Here is a 19,624-nt window from a genome sequence, read left to right as displayed (position 1 = left end):
ATTAAACAGAGGAATTATACTATTGAGAAATACATCCACTATGTACCCATGAGAAAGAGAGAGACAGAGACATTGTGTTTAATTCTCAACAGCTGGGATCACCTACGCAGGAAGCAGGTTTAGTACAACAGTTTAACCCAATGGCATTCCCAAGATGATCCTTTTACGTCCATTTCTTACAACTGAATGGTTATCATTCATTCCTACAGGAAACAAGAAAGCACTGCACTTGGGCACACAGTTGAGACAAGTGCAAACTCTTTCTCCATTAATTCTACACGTCTACTCACTGATGTGGATTCCCTCCCTGAAAACACAAATATGTGCGTGCACAAAGCATACAGACAGAGGGGAGAATTGTGGAAAGATGGCTGCCTGCAGTTTAAGATCCAGGGCCAGGCCAAGCTGTCACCTCTGTCCTGCTGCAAGTACGAGCCAGAGGGCTTTTATTCCTTGACTCTAAGCTCGTGGCTCACAGTCTGTGACCTTCATGGACAATCCTAGGGGATACTAGCATGTCCCACATATTTCCCCCACCCACCCCACTTCTAGTTAAATGTTATTTTGTTCTTTTAAACTATGTATTTAATCTGTATCGATATTTTTGGCAAGCTGGAAGAGTGATGTGCTCTAAAATAAATTCCTTGAAGAGGTACTGGCAATCCATACTCCTTCCTCTCCACAGATATGCCATTATAGAAATGACACACATTTTGGTGGTTAACCATACAGACTGGATATTTCACTATATTTTCTCTCAAGGATTCTATTTTTATTGCCAGCCCAGGAGTAAAAAGGTTGTCCAGTTCATTTTCAGCTCCAGCTCTTTCCCAAAACAGACTACGTAATTTAGTTTGGAAACTGTACTGAGGAAAACATAGGACATGCGTCTAAATCTAGGTTTTATAACCACTCACTAGTTTAGAAACCAATTTAGTTTTCAGGAAGTTCTTCAAGGGCTTGAGGGAAGATGCCCTGAGAGGAAGATGCACATTGCACATATTTTGCAAGAAGCACAAGCCATTGTGGTTAAGATTCAAAAGGAAACCAGTGCAACTTTAAAACAAAAAGGAAAAGCAGTTAGCACTACCCTCTCCTTAACTTAATTTAGAAGCATATAATTAACCAGCCTTAGAAACACACCTGAACTTTGCAGAAGCTGAACACATTCTTGGACTCCCTTAGACCACTTCCTGTTGAACAACAAAAGAAACAAAACAGAATACTCAAGCATCAAGTTTAGGAATCTACCACCTCACTTTTTGACTACACAAACCCATGTAAAATTAGCCTGATTATTAGAGGCACTTTTAATTATCCCACATCACATACTTTTATCACCATGCATCTCTCACAATCTGGTTGCCCTACAGATCATAACTGGCCACAATTGACAGTATGGAAATAAAAGTTGCAATCTCATCATCTCTGGAAGATGTTACTGAGGAAAGACATCAAAAAAAGGCACCCTCCCAATGATATTCAGAAGAGGGCAAACCTGATCAAACTATAATTGCTTTAAAAAACACAGTACAAGACATTTATCAAACTTGTAAAAAAAGATCATCACATATTTATTCTATTTCGCCATCATTCTGCATAGCCATGACTACTTAACTAAGGGCAGCTAAAGCTAACTTAAAACTGTGCAAGTAGAAATGTGGTTTGGTTTGGAATTTGGATAAAATATTGAATTTGGGCTGATTTGGTAAAATCCAGTTATTCTGAAACAATAAACAGGTATTCCAAATTTTTACCGAATTTTCAGTAAAAATTCAGCAATTGTTTTCTATGAGAAAATCAATCTGGGGGCTATCCAGGAGGCTTGGGGTGGCATTTTTCAAGCAAACTCCACCAAATTGGCAGGAGACCTTCTCCTGACTGTTCTCTAAAGTTCCTCCAAGTTTCAGGGAGATTGGATCACGGGGACCAATTCTATGGGCCCCTGAACAAGGTGCCCCCAGCTATTCCATTGTTTCCTATGGGGAAAAAGTCAAAGCCAACTTCCATTACAGAAACACACTGCAAAAAGGTAGCCATGGCCAAGGCACACTCCAAAATGCAAGCTGAGCTCATTCCAGAGGAAGCTCAACAGAACCAAACTAAAGCACAGGAATGGAATCCCCCCCCCACACACACACACGAATCAAAGAGAAGCATGAGGATCAACATCAAATAATCACTTCTCCGCCCAAACCAAACTGAAGGGACACTGTTGCAATGATTTTGCCTAATTGCAGGGTGGTATCTACAGAAGGCCTTGTTCAGATTAGCAAAAATGCTGCGGCGGAACATAGAAGAGAGGCGGTCCTGCAGATATGAGGGGCCAAGGCCATAGAGTGCTTGTAAGTGTGAGCCAAAACCTTGAAGTGAGTCGTGTAACTTAGGGTAGCCAATGGAGTGACTGCAGAATGTGAGTAATATACACACTCCACCTAGCTTCTGGAGTCTCTGGGTTGACTTTGAATGGATATCTATGTAAAGTGCATTACAGTAGTCTAGTTTTGTTACTACCATGGCGTGAATCCAGGTGGCAAGATCGGCCATCTTTCAAGCTAGTCTGAGTTGGGAGAAAGTCTTTTTTGCAGTTGCATTAATTTACTTCTTTAGCAGCAATGCTGGATCTTAACTGAGTCAGCAAGAGTCAACCAAACCCCCTCGAAAGTGAAGAGTACAGCATTCTGTTCCACCTTCCCAATCTGCATCACTTCCATCTTGGCTGGGTTCAGTTTTAATTTGTTCGCTTTCAGCCACTTGACCACAGCTGTCAGGCAGCAATTTAGAACCTTTACTGAATCACCAGGGGATCTAGACAATTAGAGACAGAGCTAGGTATCATCTGCATATTGATAACATCCTATTCCATAGCTGTGAATTATTCTTCCTAAAGGCTTTATATAGAGGTTGGATAATATGGCAGATAAGACTGTGTCATGTTATCCACAAGGTAATCTCAACACAGAAGACAGCTGGTCTTCAGCAGTGACCATTTAAGTCCGTTCCATGAGGGACTTTAAACCAGACCAAGGCACATCTCCTGATACCTGCTTCTGCTTCCAAAGACCTCAACAGGATGGCATGGCATACTGTATTAAAAGCTGCAGATAGATCCAGTATTTGAGCATTGCTTGGAAGGTATTCTGCTGAGAAGCTAGATGTAAGCCAATACAAACTCATTCAAGGAAGGGAAAGTTACAAATTTTAAAAAAACTTTGTAAGGATAAACCCTAAGCAAATAAACTATTAAAGCAGAAAAGACTAACATAAAATGATGGTTGCAAAGCTGGAGAGAGAGATGTTTTCCCCCATTATTAGATTCATAGTAGGGGGCATGTTTAAAGCTCAACCCTAAAATTACAATCATTACTGTACCAGCACTATTATCGATTAACATTTGCAACTATATTTTCTATGAAAGACGTAGTAATCCATGGTAGATGGTAGGATGTGCCAATGACTATTTATCCTTTGGCCCCTTCCTCATTTTTTCTAACACAAACACACCTACTCAGTATTGCTTCTTTTGGAAAAAGTAACTGCTAGAAAGTTTTCAGTTTATTCTTAGCTTTCCCTTAATGTGGTCTACCAAGAGGAAACAAGGCAGAAAGCCAGAGCCCTACTGAATCCCCACCAATGGATGATTTGAACTGTTTGCCTCTTAGAGAGTTTGAGAAGTCAACAACTGCACATTGTACACACAAATGTAATCATTTCTCCAAGTTCATCTTGGACTATAGCTTTGTGGTTTAGGTTTTATATCGGACTAGTTCATCTTTTGGGATATAAGGCCACTCTGTAGGGCCATTTCAGGTCACACACAAAAAATGCATGAGCAGAGGCTAACCCCCCCCCCTCCTTTCCGGAATCAGGGGCCCTGGGTGGCTACAATTTTAAAAGCTGGAATTGCTATTCACGGTATACCTAGCATCACATGGTGGGAAAAGAGGGCAGCTGCTGCTGCAGCAGCTTTCATTTAGCTTCCCCATCCCCCCAAGATGGCTGGTAGCTCATCATCTACAGGAAGAAGAGCAGAGCACAGAGCCTCTGAAGAATGACAAGGTCTCAGGAGCATTATCTTCCTCAGGGCTTCTGCTGAAACAACTACCTGCAGTGGCAGGTTCCAGGTATTTTGTCACCCCAAGCAAAAAAATTCCATCACCTCCAGGGCCCATGAGGCTGCCAGCTAGGTGCAAACTAAGCCCCTGCAGCACTGTCAGTCATCTGCTGGAGCTGGGAGAAAAACGAGCCCCCTGCCGTCCATCAGTAGTCTCTGCCCTGTGCCAACTTCAAGCTTCATGGCTTGGACAGAGAACCATTCTGCTTATCTGTTGCAAAATGTTTCAAGAGGGCATCCCTTTATCTATTCCTAGTGGGAATTTAATTTGCAGTTTTCAAACTAGTGGTATAACTTTCTACAGTATTAGCAAAGACAGGAACAGAAATTAAAGCCTGTTTGCTGATCGACTCCCTTTTGAATTTCCATTGCTTAGGGACAGGGGGCGGGGGGGGGGGGTTGCCCAGTTTATTTTTCCCTGTTTAAATGAATGGCAGCCATGTACCTGCATGGTAGAAACTAAGGTGCTACTCTCAGAACATCACCGGGATGAGAGCAAAGCTTGCTCACAGGACTAGACCTCTATCACTACAGATACTATGAAAGAGGGTCCAAAAACAGTCAAATGTACTGTATTATTTAAATTTAAAGCAATGACAGTATATCTATACAATGCAAGCACTTTTTTTAGAAGTGAAAGCAAGAACTTAAAACAAGAAGTTAATGTTCTAGAAAATTAACTGCAAGTAAACTAAAATTGCATTTAACTACTGGCAATAAATCCTATAAATTACCTGAAGAGAGTTCATGCAGTCTGAATAGCCTGAATTAAAAACTGAAAGCCTTAAAAATAGCAAACATAGATTTGTAAATATATCACAGAAACCCACTTCTGAAGCAACAGAAAACACAAATTATACATTCTTGCTCCCACTGTTAGTGGCAGTCATCCATAAACTGTGTAATATTATATAAATATAGAAAAAACTAAAGAGAGCAAAATACGCTGAAATTGAAAGTAATCTATTCATTGTGCATGACACTTAAACCCCATTCATTCATTTTTCTTATTTTTATTGACTAAAACAAGCAATGCCAAAAACATACAGTGCAATGGAAAGCAGCATTTGCACAGGCCCTCACAAAAACAAGGTGACATTTCTCTGCCAAGTTTAACAAGGATTTAAAGAAGATCATCATAGTTATGAGCAGGGGGTGGGTGGGATTTTTCTTTATACCTTTTCTCTTGCTTCCTCCAATCCACCTGTTCATTCAACCTAGCATGAAAAGAATACATGCAGGTACCAGAGAAGCTTGTTTTCCACTTGGTTTGTAATACACACACCACTTTGGGCACCTTGGAGGAAAAGCAGAATAAAATGTACTAGATGGTACATACGTGCCACTGTATTTTCTCTCTACGTTTTATACTTCCTGGTGCAGTTAACTGTAAGAGTTGTACGCTATGCTTGAAGTAGGGGCACATCTTCCAATAAACCCAGCACATTAGTCCCATTTTAGCTTCTGGCACATTGGCTGATCTACTGTGAGCTTAGATAAGGTTCAAAAACATTGCAACAGCTGAAGATTAGTTACAAAATTCAACCGTAGAATCAGCACAGCTGCTTTGTAGGGAAGTAGCCACTTGAGTTTTTTCTTCTCTGTCCAACGCATGGTTTTATTTTTCTGTGTTCAAACAACACAAGAGGGGAAATGGATTTGGCAGGAAGGGGAGAAGCAAGGCCCCTGTGGGGACAGAAGGGCTCACCTAGGTTCATTCCCTGCAATGCAGAGCATACTTATTTTGCTTTTGATTTTACTCTGCAGTCCACATTTTAAAGTATTCATTTTTGAAACTGAGATTTAAAATATATATATTAAAAAAATTCATGCTCTTCCATATATTTCTGGTATGATTCCAAGGTATCTGATCTCAATATTATGTTTTCTGGAACTTTGTTGATCTGATTCTATGTATCTTTAAATCTCAGTCCCATATATTAGTTGTAGGAAACATTTGCAGTAAATACCTTAAAAGCAGGGGGGAGAGCCAAATTACTAACTTTGCTTCTTGAAAGTTGAAGCACTATCTGGAAGGATCTCCAGGCTTTGATGCAGGAAACAAAGCCCAGGACCCTTTTCAGAGAAGTCTGCCACCAACTAACAGAAATTATGAACTGGCTGGATTGTCTGATCATCAAGAAACCGTTTGAGGAAATTGGGATGATCACATCAAAAGGTATTTAGCAATTAACCATTAACTGCTCTTTTGTATACCATTCCCAAATCCCAAAGCAATTTCTTACCCTTGTTTCCACAAACAATAGTAAAATCACGTCTTCCAAGTAAAGCCATATGGAAAATCTGCGAGATAAGACTAATATAATTTTTTAAAATTGTGGTACCGTTGTTAACAAATACACTAAAGAATAGAGCCAACACGTAAGACTATAACATTTCTAGTAAATCAAAACTACCCATGTAAGCTGATCTTCAAAGCCAGGCTTGATTCTGCTCAATACAGCAATACTGAGTTACTTAACCAGAAAAAGTTACATCCGTCACCACTGCATATAACTGCTTCGTAGACTCTTCAATATGGTGGTAAAACTGAGTACAAACGCTTTGGCAACTCTACTTGCACTTTTCCTAAATACAGTAAGCTTCTCCCCAAAGATCTTATTCAGTTCAGCCCTTCCAGTAACAAGGCAGAATGCAGTACAGGAACTGGATGGCTGGGAAGGAATTCCTTGCTTCACTTTTTTTTGAACTTAGGAACTATAATGTTCATCTCTCATTCCTTACAGATCTTGCTAAAAGCTTTCATAGATGAAAAAAAAACCCAAATAGGCAAAATTGTTGATTCTTGTACGACAAAGGAGAGAACATATCTCCTCCAGGAGCTTGACCTTGAATCAATCTTCAGTCCCTGGAAACTGAATTTGAAGACTGTGGGCTACGGTATGATCCAGACTGTTACTGAAAACTCGTTTGAAATAGGCTTCCTATGCCACAATCTGCATTTCCAGAATCCAGTCTTCTTTTGTATGCTGAAGTACCAGCAGCCAAAATGTTGTGGGAACTCTATCCATCTCTCAGTCAGCCATAACAGTCTTAAACGTCGAGGGTTTCTCCACTCCTCTTTTCTAACAAGCATTTATATTCATATTGTTATTATCTTATTATCTGACTCAATGTTTCTGGCCAGACTACATAATCCTATCTGGCAAATGTCAAGACCTGAATTCTGAAGCAAATTCTGAAACCTCCTGTCAATTTCTCCATCTGAAGCCAGTCAGTCTGCCAATAAATAAAATAAGCATATTGCAATCCTCAATGGCATAAGGGTCAGTATAATTTCTGAAAATGAGCTTTTGTTCTATTTATAACACATCCAAACAAAATCAAGTTGCATGAGGCCTAATGAGTACGATTTTTTTCCCACAGGCTACAAATAACTCAGCTGAGTTGAAAAATAACAGTCTTTGGCAACATAATCAGAGAGGAGCAACCAGAGAAGAATCATAAGCCATAGACACACACTGCAGACTACATTTTTTTACTCATAGTGCATTTACACAAGTGAAGTTTTATCAAACTTCTTTTTTCAAAGACCCTTCCCCTTAGCTTCAACTGAGGGTTCAGCAATAATGGTGAGCTTTCTTCTGAGAAAACCTAAGGGCAAGTTCAAGGGAAAATACTCAAAGGGTAGGAGAGGGGCTAAATGGCTTGGATACAGCTAAATATTTCTGATGACTTTCTCATCTAACCCCTCCTGCAGCAGCTCAAAATAGCCCCCTTCGTGCCGTTCCTGAGGATCCTTTATCTTCCAGGATCAGCATTTCATGGGGCATTTGGGGCACTGGAGGAGCAGAGGCAAGGAAGTGTTCTGTGGGTGGAACGTTCAGCTGGACCCAAGATACTGTTTTAGAAGCTCACATCCAATCCACTGACTCAATTGCTTTTGGAATACTACAATAGCTTACCCAGTTTCTTTCTCTTTCCTTCAAATAGGAGATATTCCTATTTTTCCAAGGGTAAATCTGCAGAATGAACCAAGTTTCACAAAAAGATAAGACAGAAGGCCTCCTTTTACTGAATATTTTTAAAGGCCCACACCTTCCCCACACACTCCATGTTCAAACTTTCCAACAATTAAGAATATCTGCAGCTGTCCTCTAAAACCAATATTAATAATTTCAAATTAGATAGTGCTTAGATGTGCAAGAAAGGGAGTACAAGCAAGTGCGCTCTTTCATATTCTTCTAAGCATCAACATACATGTGCATTTATACACACAGAGGCACAAATTTCCATTTTTGCTTTCTCATTCAGCTATAGCTCACACATACAGAGGTGTGGGAGTTGCTTCCCACCCTGTGAATATCACAAATAAGTGAGCAGGGGTGACTGCATGGGTCTTCCCTCCTGTTTTGCCACTGTGTAACAACTTTCAAAGGCCAAGTCACACGGATCAATTGTTTGTAGAGGAAAACCGGAATGCAACTATTTATTGCCTTCCTGGACTAACCCAACAGGTATCTGAATGACTTCAGCGCCCTTATTTACAGATCACACTCCTGCAACAGAAATAAAATGCAACAAAGCAACAGGCATGAAACACAATAAATGGGAAATATATTTAATATATTTAATATCAATAGAAATGGATTTAATATTAACAGAAGAACAGCTACTCTAAAGAAAATGATTTAATTCAATTGAAAAGCAGAAAGACTACATAGCTCTAGTGTCTGAAAAAGGGGTTTTCCCATGCAGCTGTACCACCAAAAAAAGGCGGGGGGAAGGGGAAAGTATCTTAATCCAGAGACATCTGCTAAACCAGATTTGAGGTCTAGTGGTACCTTGCTATATTGTTGCCACAGTAGATGTGAGCTGTGACTCACGAAAGCTCATACCTTACCACAAATTTTATTAGTTTTATAGGTGCTACTGGATGCTTGCCCTTTTCTGCTGCTACAGACAAACACAGCTAGCCATCTTGATCTATCACAGTGGATGTGCCATTCTTGATGATCCTGATAACAGCAAATCATGTGGTGATTGTCATGCAGGGATCGCAGGTGCTGGACACACCAATTCAGCCCACCCAGCACTCACAAAAGTCTCTGACTGGAAGCGTATTTTAAAGGCGGGGGGGGGGGGGAGGCTAGAAACAGGCTAGATTTTCAAAGCATCAACTTGATTGAGTGGATTTCTCATTTAGAGAAATGAGTAAGACCAGTTTTGCTTTTTAGCTCAGTTTCTCTGGATGAGTCAGGGAATAGCCGGATTCTTCAAGTTTTTATACTGAGTCATTTTCCTAGAAGTGGGAGGAGGCGTTTCATGTAAATCTGAAAAGTAGACAAATTAAGCAAGTTATTCATACAACAGAATAACCAGATAAGAAGCTTGATTTCAAGCTACCATGTAAAAACATACTGGATGGCATACTATATCCATGAGCCTCACCCCCAATAATTTAGCATACTTTGTAAACCGCTCTAAGTGGGCATTCAGTTGTCCTGAAGGGCGGTATATAAATCGAATGTTATTATTATATTATTAGTTATTTTACCCAGTTTAACAGCTACAGTACCCATTCTATGCACATGAGAACAGCTCCAACAGATCAGACGAAGGGTCCCTCTAGCACAGCATTCTGTTTCCCACAATATTTACTAATTTAACAAAATTCATCTTTCATCCTTCTTCTCTCATCATAAGTGCGACCAAGGTAGCTAAGAAATGGAAATATATACAATAAAATCAAATTTTAAAATGATTAACAACAACAACAAATCATTAAAACAGTCAAACCAGAGTCAAAAACATACAAGGACAATAAAAACAACAATTAAGACATTTAAAACATTTGACAGGAAGGAAGGATCACTGAGACAATGCCAAATGAAAAAAAAAGTCTTCACCCGCAGGTGGAAGATGGTGACCGATGAACCTCCCTGGGGAGGGAGTTCCAGAGCTCTGGTGCCACAACTGAAAAGGCCCTCTCATGGGTTGCCACCTGCCTAATCTCAGAAACTTGGGGCACTCAAAGTTGGGCCTCTGAAGAGGAATGCAGTGGTCAGGATAGTTCGTAAGGGAGTAGAGGGTCCTTCAGGTATGTTGGTCCTAAAACATATAGGGCTTTGAAGATCAACATCAGCATCTTGAATTGAGCCTGGAAACAAACTGCAAGACAGTGTAGATGGGCCAAGATCGGCATGATATGGTCCCCACTACCACTCCAGTCAGCATCCTGGCTGTGACATTCTGCACCAATTCAAGTTTCCAAATACTTATCAAGCACAGCACCTTGTAGAGCGCATTGAAGTAATCTAATCTAAATGTTACTACAGTGACCAGATCTTTTCTGTCCAGGACTAGCCACAGTTTGCTAACCAGTCAAAGTGCATAAAAGGCACCCCTGGCCACAGCTGCCAGCTGCTCATTCAGCAGTAGGACAATAGAAAGTTGGATAATTCCAAGAAAAATAGTAGCTGGGAATGAAGTCCACAGCCTTCCCTCATAGTTTGCCCTCCAGAAAAAGCTCTTCAGAGGCATATTGCCTCTGATGGCCCTACTCAGTCATCCTGACTTAGATAGCCCAAGCAAGCCCAATCTCATCAGATCTCAGAAGCTAAGCAGGGTTGGCCCTGCTTAGCAATTGGATGGGAGACCTCCAAAGACGACTATGGTTCCTATGCAGAGGCAAGTAATGGCAAATCACCTCTTTTAGTCTCTTGCCTTGAAAACCCCAACAGGCGTTGCCATAAGTCGGCTATGACTTAACCATACTTTCCACCACCACCACCTAGCAGTCACATTTAATAATCATGGAGGACTCTATCTTCCATGAATTTGTCTAAACCCCTTTCAAAGCCAACCATAACTACATTTGGGTCAGTTAATTCCATATGTGAATTGAGTACTGAATGTACTGCCTTTTGTTTGCCCTACCAATCAATTTATGTGACCCAAACTTATTTATTTATGTTATTTATAGTCTGCCTTTCTCATCAAAACGGATGGCAGATTCTCTCATATTATACAGAGAAGGAGAGAGAATCTTTCTGAGATTCTATGGGAGGGCCACACATGAATCTGTAACGCACCGGAGTTTTTACAATTGTTTCAGAACTTGCTTTTTATAAGCTTTTACTGCTATGAAAACAAAGATGTCAAACTGTGATTTCTAGGATGGCTTTACCACAGAACTCAAAACAGATTTATTCCCCCTGTTTTTTCCTCTTATATGAGAATAATCGGTCACACAATTAAATTGGCTGGTACTAGATTTAAGCATAGCCAAAAGTACTACACGATTTTGTGATGGTGAAAAGTACAGATGGATATGAACAACTCATGGAGGATGGGCTTATCAGTAGCTGTTAGTCAAGACCAGAAGCCTACAGCCAAAGAATATGCTCGGGATGATTCCAATTAATGTGTCAAAGGAACTGCACTATCACTATTACTACCTCCCAAGACGTCTTCCCACTCCTCAGGCTGACACAAAGTTCCTCCTTCCTATCCTTAGGGTCCCTATAAGATTTTAATTCCACCCAAAAACATTCCTTTCCCTCACAGAAGCTGGACTGCAAACTGACACTTGTGCTCATTTTGCAGAATTGGAGTAATGACTAACATTCTGTACCATCCCACTAGCTCAGCCGAACTACACCTGAAGTTGCAACTTCTTAATGCACGATACTATGCAGACAGCTGAAAGGCACTGCTGTTTTCATGTACTGGATTCTGAAGGATAAATGACAAGCAGACACCATCCCCTTAATGCTCTGCTTTATGAGTTTTCTAGAAGCTTCTGGCTGGTTATTACTGAAACTAGAATCCAGAATTCATTAGAGTTTGGCCTAATCCAGCAAGGCAGTTCTGCTTTTGTCAAATATCAACCACAAGTATGATTTAAAAATAAACTTCATGGCAGCTCTGTAGTTTTTAGACTAATGAAAATAAAAAAGCTTATCTTTAGTCTGACTGTTGCTTGTCTTGGAGCTGTTTTGCTTCGGTCACTTTACAATTTTTCATTAAGTTTGAAAACAATATAAATTTGGAGGAGCATGCATGACAAACAGGTTTTGGAAAGTTTCTGAATATATCTCTGTAAATAATACTTGGAACAAACCTTTTTTAACAACATGCATGATGCCCAATATAATATTTTCCACTTAAAATGGATAAGCTTATTTTAGTATCAGTTAAGAACACCTGAATCATAACTCTTCTTTTAAAAGTCTGTAACAGAAAATATAAATACACTTGAGCTCACAGCTTATTTTTAAAAATGTATAAAAACTGCTACTTTTGCACAGCTAGTAACTAAAAATCTAATAAACAGCATATTCAATAAAACTATTTTATTTATTTAAACATTTCCCCAAAGGTCAACATAGCTTACAGACATAAATAACTAAAACCATCAAACAACAATAAAACCCCAATTTCTACCCATCCCAACCCAAAAAATATCCCTGCAACTTATATGCATTAATAGCGCTGGTGAATAATACCTCATGAAAGTTTTCAATAACAGCACTTTCTTCACCTCCTTGAGAAACCTCTCCATAAAGTGGCAAGAGCTGCAAAAAAGGTCTGCATCCTCATTGGTGCCAGGTGGGCCACCTTTAATTCAGGTACACTCAGAAGGTGGCAATCTGCAGACTACAGCTGGTGCACAGGGACACTGGACTGAGTTCCAGGCAACAAAGTTTCTTCATCCAGTGCATGATACAGGACACTGGAACACCAGCATAATTAAATAAAAATGCTGTTTACAGGGCTGTAATGTCTTGCATTAGAACACAGAGATCATTGATCTGACAGTACTTTTCTTCAAACCTGCCCTGACTGTAGGAGACTCCTTGGCCTGCTAGCATGAGTGGAGGAGGTTGGAGCTACTGAGCTACACCAGTTTATTTCCATGGTGGGGAAAGTCTGTGTCTCTGTGGTACAGCACCTACAGAAGGTTGCAGGTTCAATTCCAGGCATCAGGTAGTAGGTGGTGTGAAAGAGCTAACTGAGACCCTGGAGAGTAGACCATATAAGTCAGGATATAAGGCAGCTTTGTATGTTCCAGCAACATAATCATTCTACATAAAATACCTATAGGTGACATGACATGAAAGAGGAAGGGGACCACCATCCACAGGAAAAAAGATAGCAGTTCTGCCTAGCACCAGAATGATGCTTTCTATAACCATGTTCCAAGATCATGAACATAATTAATTTTTTTACATGTGACTATCATACAGCATTTATGACATACAGCAGACCCATCTTTCCAAATAACCAGCAAGTCATTTAACAGATTCGTTCCTCATCCACAATGTATTAAATACCATTCTATGTCATGAGCTGTTCTGGGCTATCAGTGCTAGTGATTCATATAAGCCTCGTTGCTAAACTAGGACCACTGTGCCATCATGTTACAGTCAACATTGATTAGCAAGATCAGGCAATACTGAAAACAGACGTTCACATCTCTGGCACTATCCAGAGAACTGCAACAACCAATTCACACACATGGCCTTTTATTTATAATGATCCATAACCACCAATTCTCAGAACAACGGGGGGGGGGGGAAGCATTTATACCAGAAAAGAAGCATTTATATGAACAGCATTAGTTAGAAAACTCATACTGCTTCATGAAAAAATCTATTTTGCAAAGTGGTAAGAAGCCCAATATTATGAGTTTGAATAGTTTTCAAAATGTGTTCCAGGGACTCCTAGGGTCTCTCAGAAGTTTACTGCAGATCTTCAGCAACAAGACTTATAATGGTGGATCCTCAGTGATACCTGACCCAACTATTGACCTTACTCTGAAATTTCAGGAGAATTTTTTTACTCTGCTGTGGGACATGTTAATTTCACACAAAGTTACAACAGTGATGCTCTACAGGTCTGGCCTATAGAACTCTGTGCTAACTCAGGGTATACCCTTGGACCATGGTCTTCAACATTTCTAAACCCAAAACCTACCTTTAACCCCCAGGCAGCAGCACAGAACTCACGGAATTCATGTGGCAAAGAGGGAGGGCCAGAGTGGCAAACTCACCCGTTTTGAGGTATCAAGATTAGGACCCAGATTGCAGACCAAGAGATTCTGGGACAGAAAATACAAGCTGAGCATCAGGAGGTATACCATCATGAGTAACAAGCAAAGAGTAAGACCCACAGAGGTGGCCTCGGCTCCCTTGCATCCTGCTGCTCCTTATAGTGTGTGTGTGTCCAGAAAGGCAGGAAGTATGATGTGTACTTGTAGCATGCCTTTCCCTAAAGCAGCAGCAACAACCAAATGGCTGTATTAGAATGACTCATGACCAAGCAAGCAGGACTCTGTGACCCACAGGTTGAAGGCCACTGCCTTAGAACACTTCCCAGAACCATCTGAAAACACAGGAGTTCGGCTGCAGAAAAGTAATGATTCGTTTGCAGACACTGCACCTTCAAACCTAGAATGTCTGCAAGACATTGCACTATGTTTATAAATATAACCTCCTTTCCCATTTGTACAACAACAACAAAATCTCTGCATGCACAGAAAGCCAGCACGACAGGAGGGAGACTAGGCAGAATCCCTGTCTGCACGTGTTAGATTTTTACCTCACTTGGGCCTAGTAAATCAAGTCGTACAAACTGGCCTTGATGGAGGCAGCTTTCACACAAAATAATTCCAACAAAGTACTTTGCAACAGTGTTTTAGACTACATTAGGCATTGTTGATATGTATATTTAGTCAAATGATTTATATTCCAGTATTCAAACATAAATTCAGTGGAGTTAGCCATGTTAGTCTGTAGTTGCAAAACTCTCATCTGACAAAGAGAGATGTGATTTTCAAAAGCTTATGCTACAATAAAGTTGGTTAGTCTTAAAGGTGCTACTGGACTCTTAACTATTTTGCAAACATAAATTAACTCACACAATTCACACCACTGTGTGCTTCAACGGAGAGATCTGGTGTTACACATCTTTGCATATATTCAATCTATACATATTTTCTTTTCCAACACCGGCCACTTACACATTCACATCATGTGATGACTGCAACCATGATAAGTCAACAGAAAGCCACCTTAGTGTACATCTTCATTCGAATGCATCTTTGGGGTACATGCCCTGACCAAAAATTAAAAATCGTTACTAAAAGGACACATTTACAGTATTAGGGGGGAAAGTTCCTTTCTTGATGAGACATCAGGTTATTCAGACTTCCATGGCAGTGGCAACACTTTTCAGACACCATAATTACACTAAATACACTGGGAGTCAGTGTAGTGTAGTGATTAAAATGTCACACTGGGATCTGGAAGACCCAGGTTTGAATCCCCGCACAGCCATGGAAGCTCACTGGATGACCTTGGGACAGTCACACTCTCCAGCTTAACCTACCTCACAGGGTTGCTGTGAGGATAAAATTGAAGAGAGGAGAATAGTGTAAGCTGGTTGGGGTTCCCATTGGAGAGAAAGGTGGGGTATAAATAAAGTAAGTAAAATAATTAAAATAATCGCTCCCTACTATACCTCAGATTGCTCAACCCACACATTATACTTGTTAAAGTAGTCCATATCTGAGGGTAGATGGGACTAATCTTACGGACAAAAGAGGAGTCATGTATGAACAAAAAATGTGCATTTCTTAACATCTCACTTGACATATACCAATAGACAGCCAAGGTATACACGCTTTCGATTTTCAACAAATTTTATAGTCTCGATCCAGTCTGGTCCCACACATGACACTAAATAGAGTTAAACAATATTACAAACAAGCATGCATTCTGCTGTCTTGTGAACATCTGTTAATACTTAAGCTGTTGTACTCTTTCCTCATGGTTTATTTCTTCCAGCAACAGCTATAGTTATAGAATGACCATCTACTGGGGGAGAAATAGTACCCTAGTCCTTCTCTTTCTGGGCAATATAGATGAGCTCTACTTAAAAGACGATGAGTACAATACTCTGATGCTTTTATTATATTCACGGAAACAAAGAGTTTGCAAGCCAACAATTATTTCATCAGCTGTAATTACGCTATTGTATCTGCAAGCAAAGCAGGTCTTGCAGTCTTACTGGGCTTTATAGTCTTGCAGTTTACTTCACCTTACAGTCTTACTAGCAATAGTAGAACATGCACTTTCAACAAAAGACTTCAATAAAAGTGATTAACTCAAAATCAGTGGAAGAGGAGATCAAATGATTTATTTGTACATTCAAGTAAGTCTTTACAAAGAGCTTTTTCTTGGCCACAGGTGACAGGAGGGCTAAAGGACAATTCCCATATGCTAAGTTGAAGCACCAAGATACATTTTTTTGAGATTTTCCAGCTCTTTTGTTCTCAGTTCAAAACATTTCATCACTTAAACTCAAGAGATTTTAGCACTATAACGAAACAGGCACATATGTGCATATTATGTTATCTGACTCCTTTTCAAGTAATTGGTTGTGTTTAAGTTTGCACACAATTAATTCAATTGGCATTTCTCCTGACTCACTTATGTTGGGGAAACAGCAAGTCTAGATTGCAGCATCAGAGATTGTAGGACATCAAGAGACAAGCTATGTATTAGCAAATAGAACATCCTCCCCATTGTCAATGGTATAGTGTCAGATAATGGAGTCATAACTGCTTACTTACTGCACCTTAAATCCCCACAAATTCACAGAGCTTTTATTTGTTGCCTCATGGTAGATTTTTGAGAACTCTCCACTAGGAAAGATTCAGCCCATGCAATTCCTGAATATCTATCTCATGTTTTGTTATATTGTGATTTTTACACTGAGTGGAGGAATTCTATAATGAGTCTTCTTTTACATTATTTTAAGGGTCACTATAATGAGCAATTAGGCATATCTTTTAACTGACCAGGAACCCTTATGTTACTAATTAAGTTGCTAGTTATCTTCCAGCTGCTATAAGACTTCCTAAGCTGATCATGAATGATCTTAGATAACTTTTTTGCTTCTTTTAAAGTTTTTGATTATCTATTAGTGCCATTCTTGACGTTATGCTTAGTTATGTAGTAATTGGACTTTTTTTTGCCTGTAACTAATTGGACAGTTTTATTGCCTGTAACTAATGCCTAATAAAGGGTTTGCTTGCTGTTTGCTTACTACGTACATATATTTCATCTGTCAGAGGAAAGAATCCTATAAAACACCACTAACATTAATTGCAATTCAAACTGCTGTGCTAATATGAATGCAAGGGGTTAAATAGCTACCACAGGAGTAAATACATTCACCTCTATATGTCTGGCAAGGAGCAACAGCCAATGTCAGCTCCCTGGTGCCTACAAAATACACACATTTCTTGTGGGAATGCACTGAATGCTTATACACTGGTTAAAAAGTAATATGAGAAGTACAAAAAATTATAAAGGTCATGGATAGCACGTTTGGACTAAGGGAACGGTGGTGATACAGTTGCTTTCAATGAAGAGTCAAGTAAACATACTTAGATAATGCAGGCAATGATGTTTTCAGCCTAAATTGTTGTGAAAAGAATTACAGAATACACTGTACCCTAAAAAGGGAGCTAAAGTTATGGAAAAGGAAGCCAAATATTAAAATGATAGTGGCTAGTCAGGTGTCACAAGGTGTTTTCAATCAAGCAACTGTTCTATATTTTTAAAGCTTAGTTTCACCTCTCATCACTTAGTATGATAACACTATGCATCTTCCAGACAAAAGAGCTTTCTCTTTAAGAACAACGTTTCTAGAGCGACCCCAAGCATACTCAGGCGCAGCACTCTACAGGAAAGGAGCACTCTTAACAAACATCTCTTGGTACCCTCACAAGACTCCTCTGAAGCATCAAGGCCTGTTCAAAATGGATGAACATCTTGCTCTCTTAACGCACATCAAGTAGGGCATACAGGATGTAGTGGGAGCAACAACGCGGCACACGACGACGACGATTCATCCAAGGGACTGTTGTGGCTTGCAAGGGGCCCCGCCGCAGCCAGGAGGCCCACCCCGCAAAGAAGCCCACACTTCCCAAGAGCCACCCTGATACCCCCTGGCGGCGGCCCCTCAGACCTCGTGAAGATCCCGGGGCTGCTCCTTCCCCTGCAAGTTTCGCCGCCGCGCAGAGCCAGCGCCCAGGCAACAGAAACGCCCAGCCGCGGCCACCGCGCCAGGGACAGCGCGCCTGTGCTCCTCCTGAGCAGACGCCCCCCGCGCAGCGCCCGCGTCTCACGCCAAGGCCGACCTCACAACACAGCGCGACCTACCAACGCGGAGCCCTCCTGCCCCGAGGGAACGGCAGCCGCGCCGCCTCCCTCAGTGACAGCGCCGCGCGCGAGAGGAGCGGCGGGGGCCGCGGGCGGGGGCCCTATCCGGCACCTGGCCTCTCCCTCCGGCCGGGCCGGGCTGGCTCTGGCTGCGGGCTGCTCACTGCGGAGATGCCCTGCCCGGAGCCAAGCCAGGAGGGAGAGCCCTTTAGGCGACCGGCCCAGTCGCTTACCTCGCGGCGGTGGCGGGGTCCTGGCGAGCCCCCTCCTGCTTCACCGAGGCCTGCGGACCATGCTGGGCAGAGGCCAAGCCGCCCCGGGAGCCACTGCAGCCCCGCCTTCCCGCTGCGGCTGCTCCCCGCACCCCCGGGCAGCCTCCTCCACCGCCGCAGCAGCAGCAGCAGCCCCGGCGCCCGAACGCGCACACGCTCCGCTGGCTGTGACGCCACAGACCGCGCTCCGGCTCCTCCTCCGGCTCCGGCGGCGCGGCCCCTTTGCCGCCTCAGCCCGCAGGCAGCGCCGCGAAGGGAAGGGGCGCCCGGGCGCCGGCTCGCTAGCGTCGTTCTTGCGCGCCGCCCCTTAGAAAGGTAGAGGGAATCGTTTCGGAGGGAGGGAGCTCCGTGGGTCCGCCGTACAATAGCAGGATTAGGGTCCAGTGGCACCTTAGAGACCAAGGAGATTTTTCAAGGTGTAAGCTTTCGAGAGTCACAACTCCCTTCTTCAGACCCTTCAAAAATGTGTTGATCTCTAAGGCGCCGCTGGACTCAACCCCCTCGGGAAATTATTCGTCACTATATACCTCATTTATCCAAGGTGTGCTGTGAATTCACAAGATGTCCCTCAGCTCCTTATTCCTTCCACACAGGGTTGCAAATGGGTTGAAAAAAACAGAACCCGAGCTTCATCACAAGCACATAGTGTTAACTGTGTCGGGCAATTGGCCCTTACTTGTCATGAGTGAGTACTACTTTACCTGTACGTGGACAGAGGCAGATGACCTTGTGACGCTCCCATGTACTTAACTCAATGTATTTAGGCGCAGGGATCTCTGTTCTTACTCATGTCTGAAGAAGGGAGCGTTGACTCTTGAAACACCCTGAAAATCTCCTTGTTTTCTAAGGTGTCACTGGACTCAAATCCTGCTCTGTTCTTTAAAATTAACACAAGTAAAAATGAAGGTAATGGTAGAACAGCTGCAGGCTTTCCTGAAGGATTTCTCTGTCCAGCCCAGTTTCCATCCAGGACGGAGATGGTGCTGGTTGCCCTCACAGATGATTTTCACAGGCAGATGGATCGGGGCGGGTCAGCGCTG

The 19,624-nt window shown here is 41.7% G+C and overlaps 1 protein-coding gene across 2 annotated transcripts in view; it reads right to left on the bottom strand.

Annotated features, from left to right (window-relative positions):
• Window positions 1–18,729, bottom strand: part of INPP4A (inositol polyphosphate-4-phosphatase type I A) — a 122,940-nt gene extending 104,211 nt beyond the window's left edge. For both annotated transcript variants that reach the window (XM_054973372.1, XM_054973373.1), the window contains exon 1: window positions 18,546–18,729. The gene's annotated coding sequence lies outside the window, so the exon portion shown is untranslated. The remainder of the gene's footprint in view (window positions 1–18,545) is intronic.
• Window positions 18,730–19,624: the final 895 nt, after the last annotated feature.

This window comes from Eublepharis macularius, chromosome 3, assembly GCF_028583425.1.
Source record: "Eublepharis macularius isolate TG4126 chromosome 3, MPM_Emac_v1.0, whole genome shotgun sequence".
NCBI classification, from domain to species: domain Eukaryota; kingdom Metazoa; phylum Chordata; class Lepidosauria; order Squamata; family Eublepharidae; genus Eublepharis; species Eublepharis macularius.
This window is presented reverse-complemented; position numbering and strand designations above follow the sequence as displayed.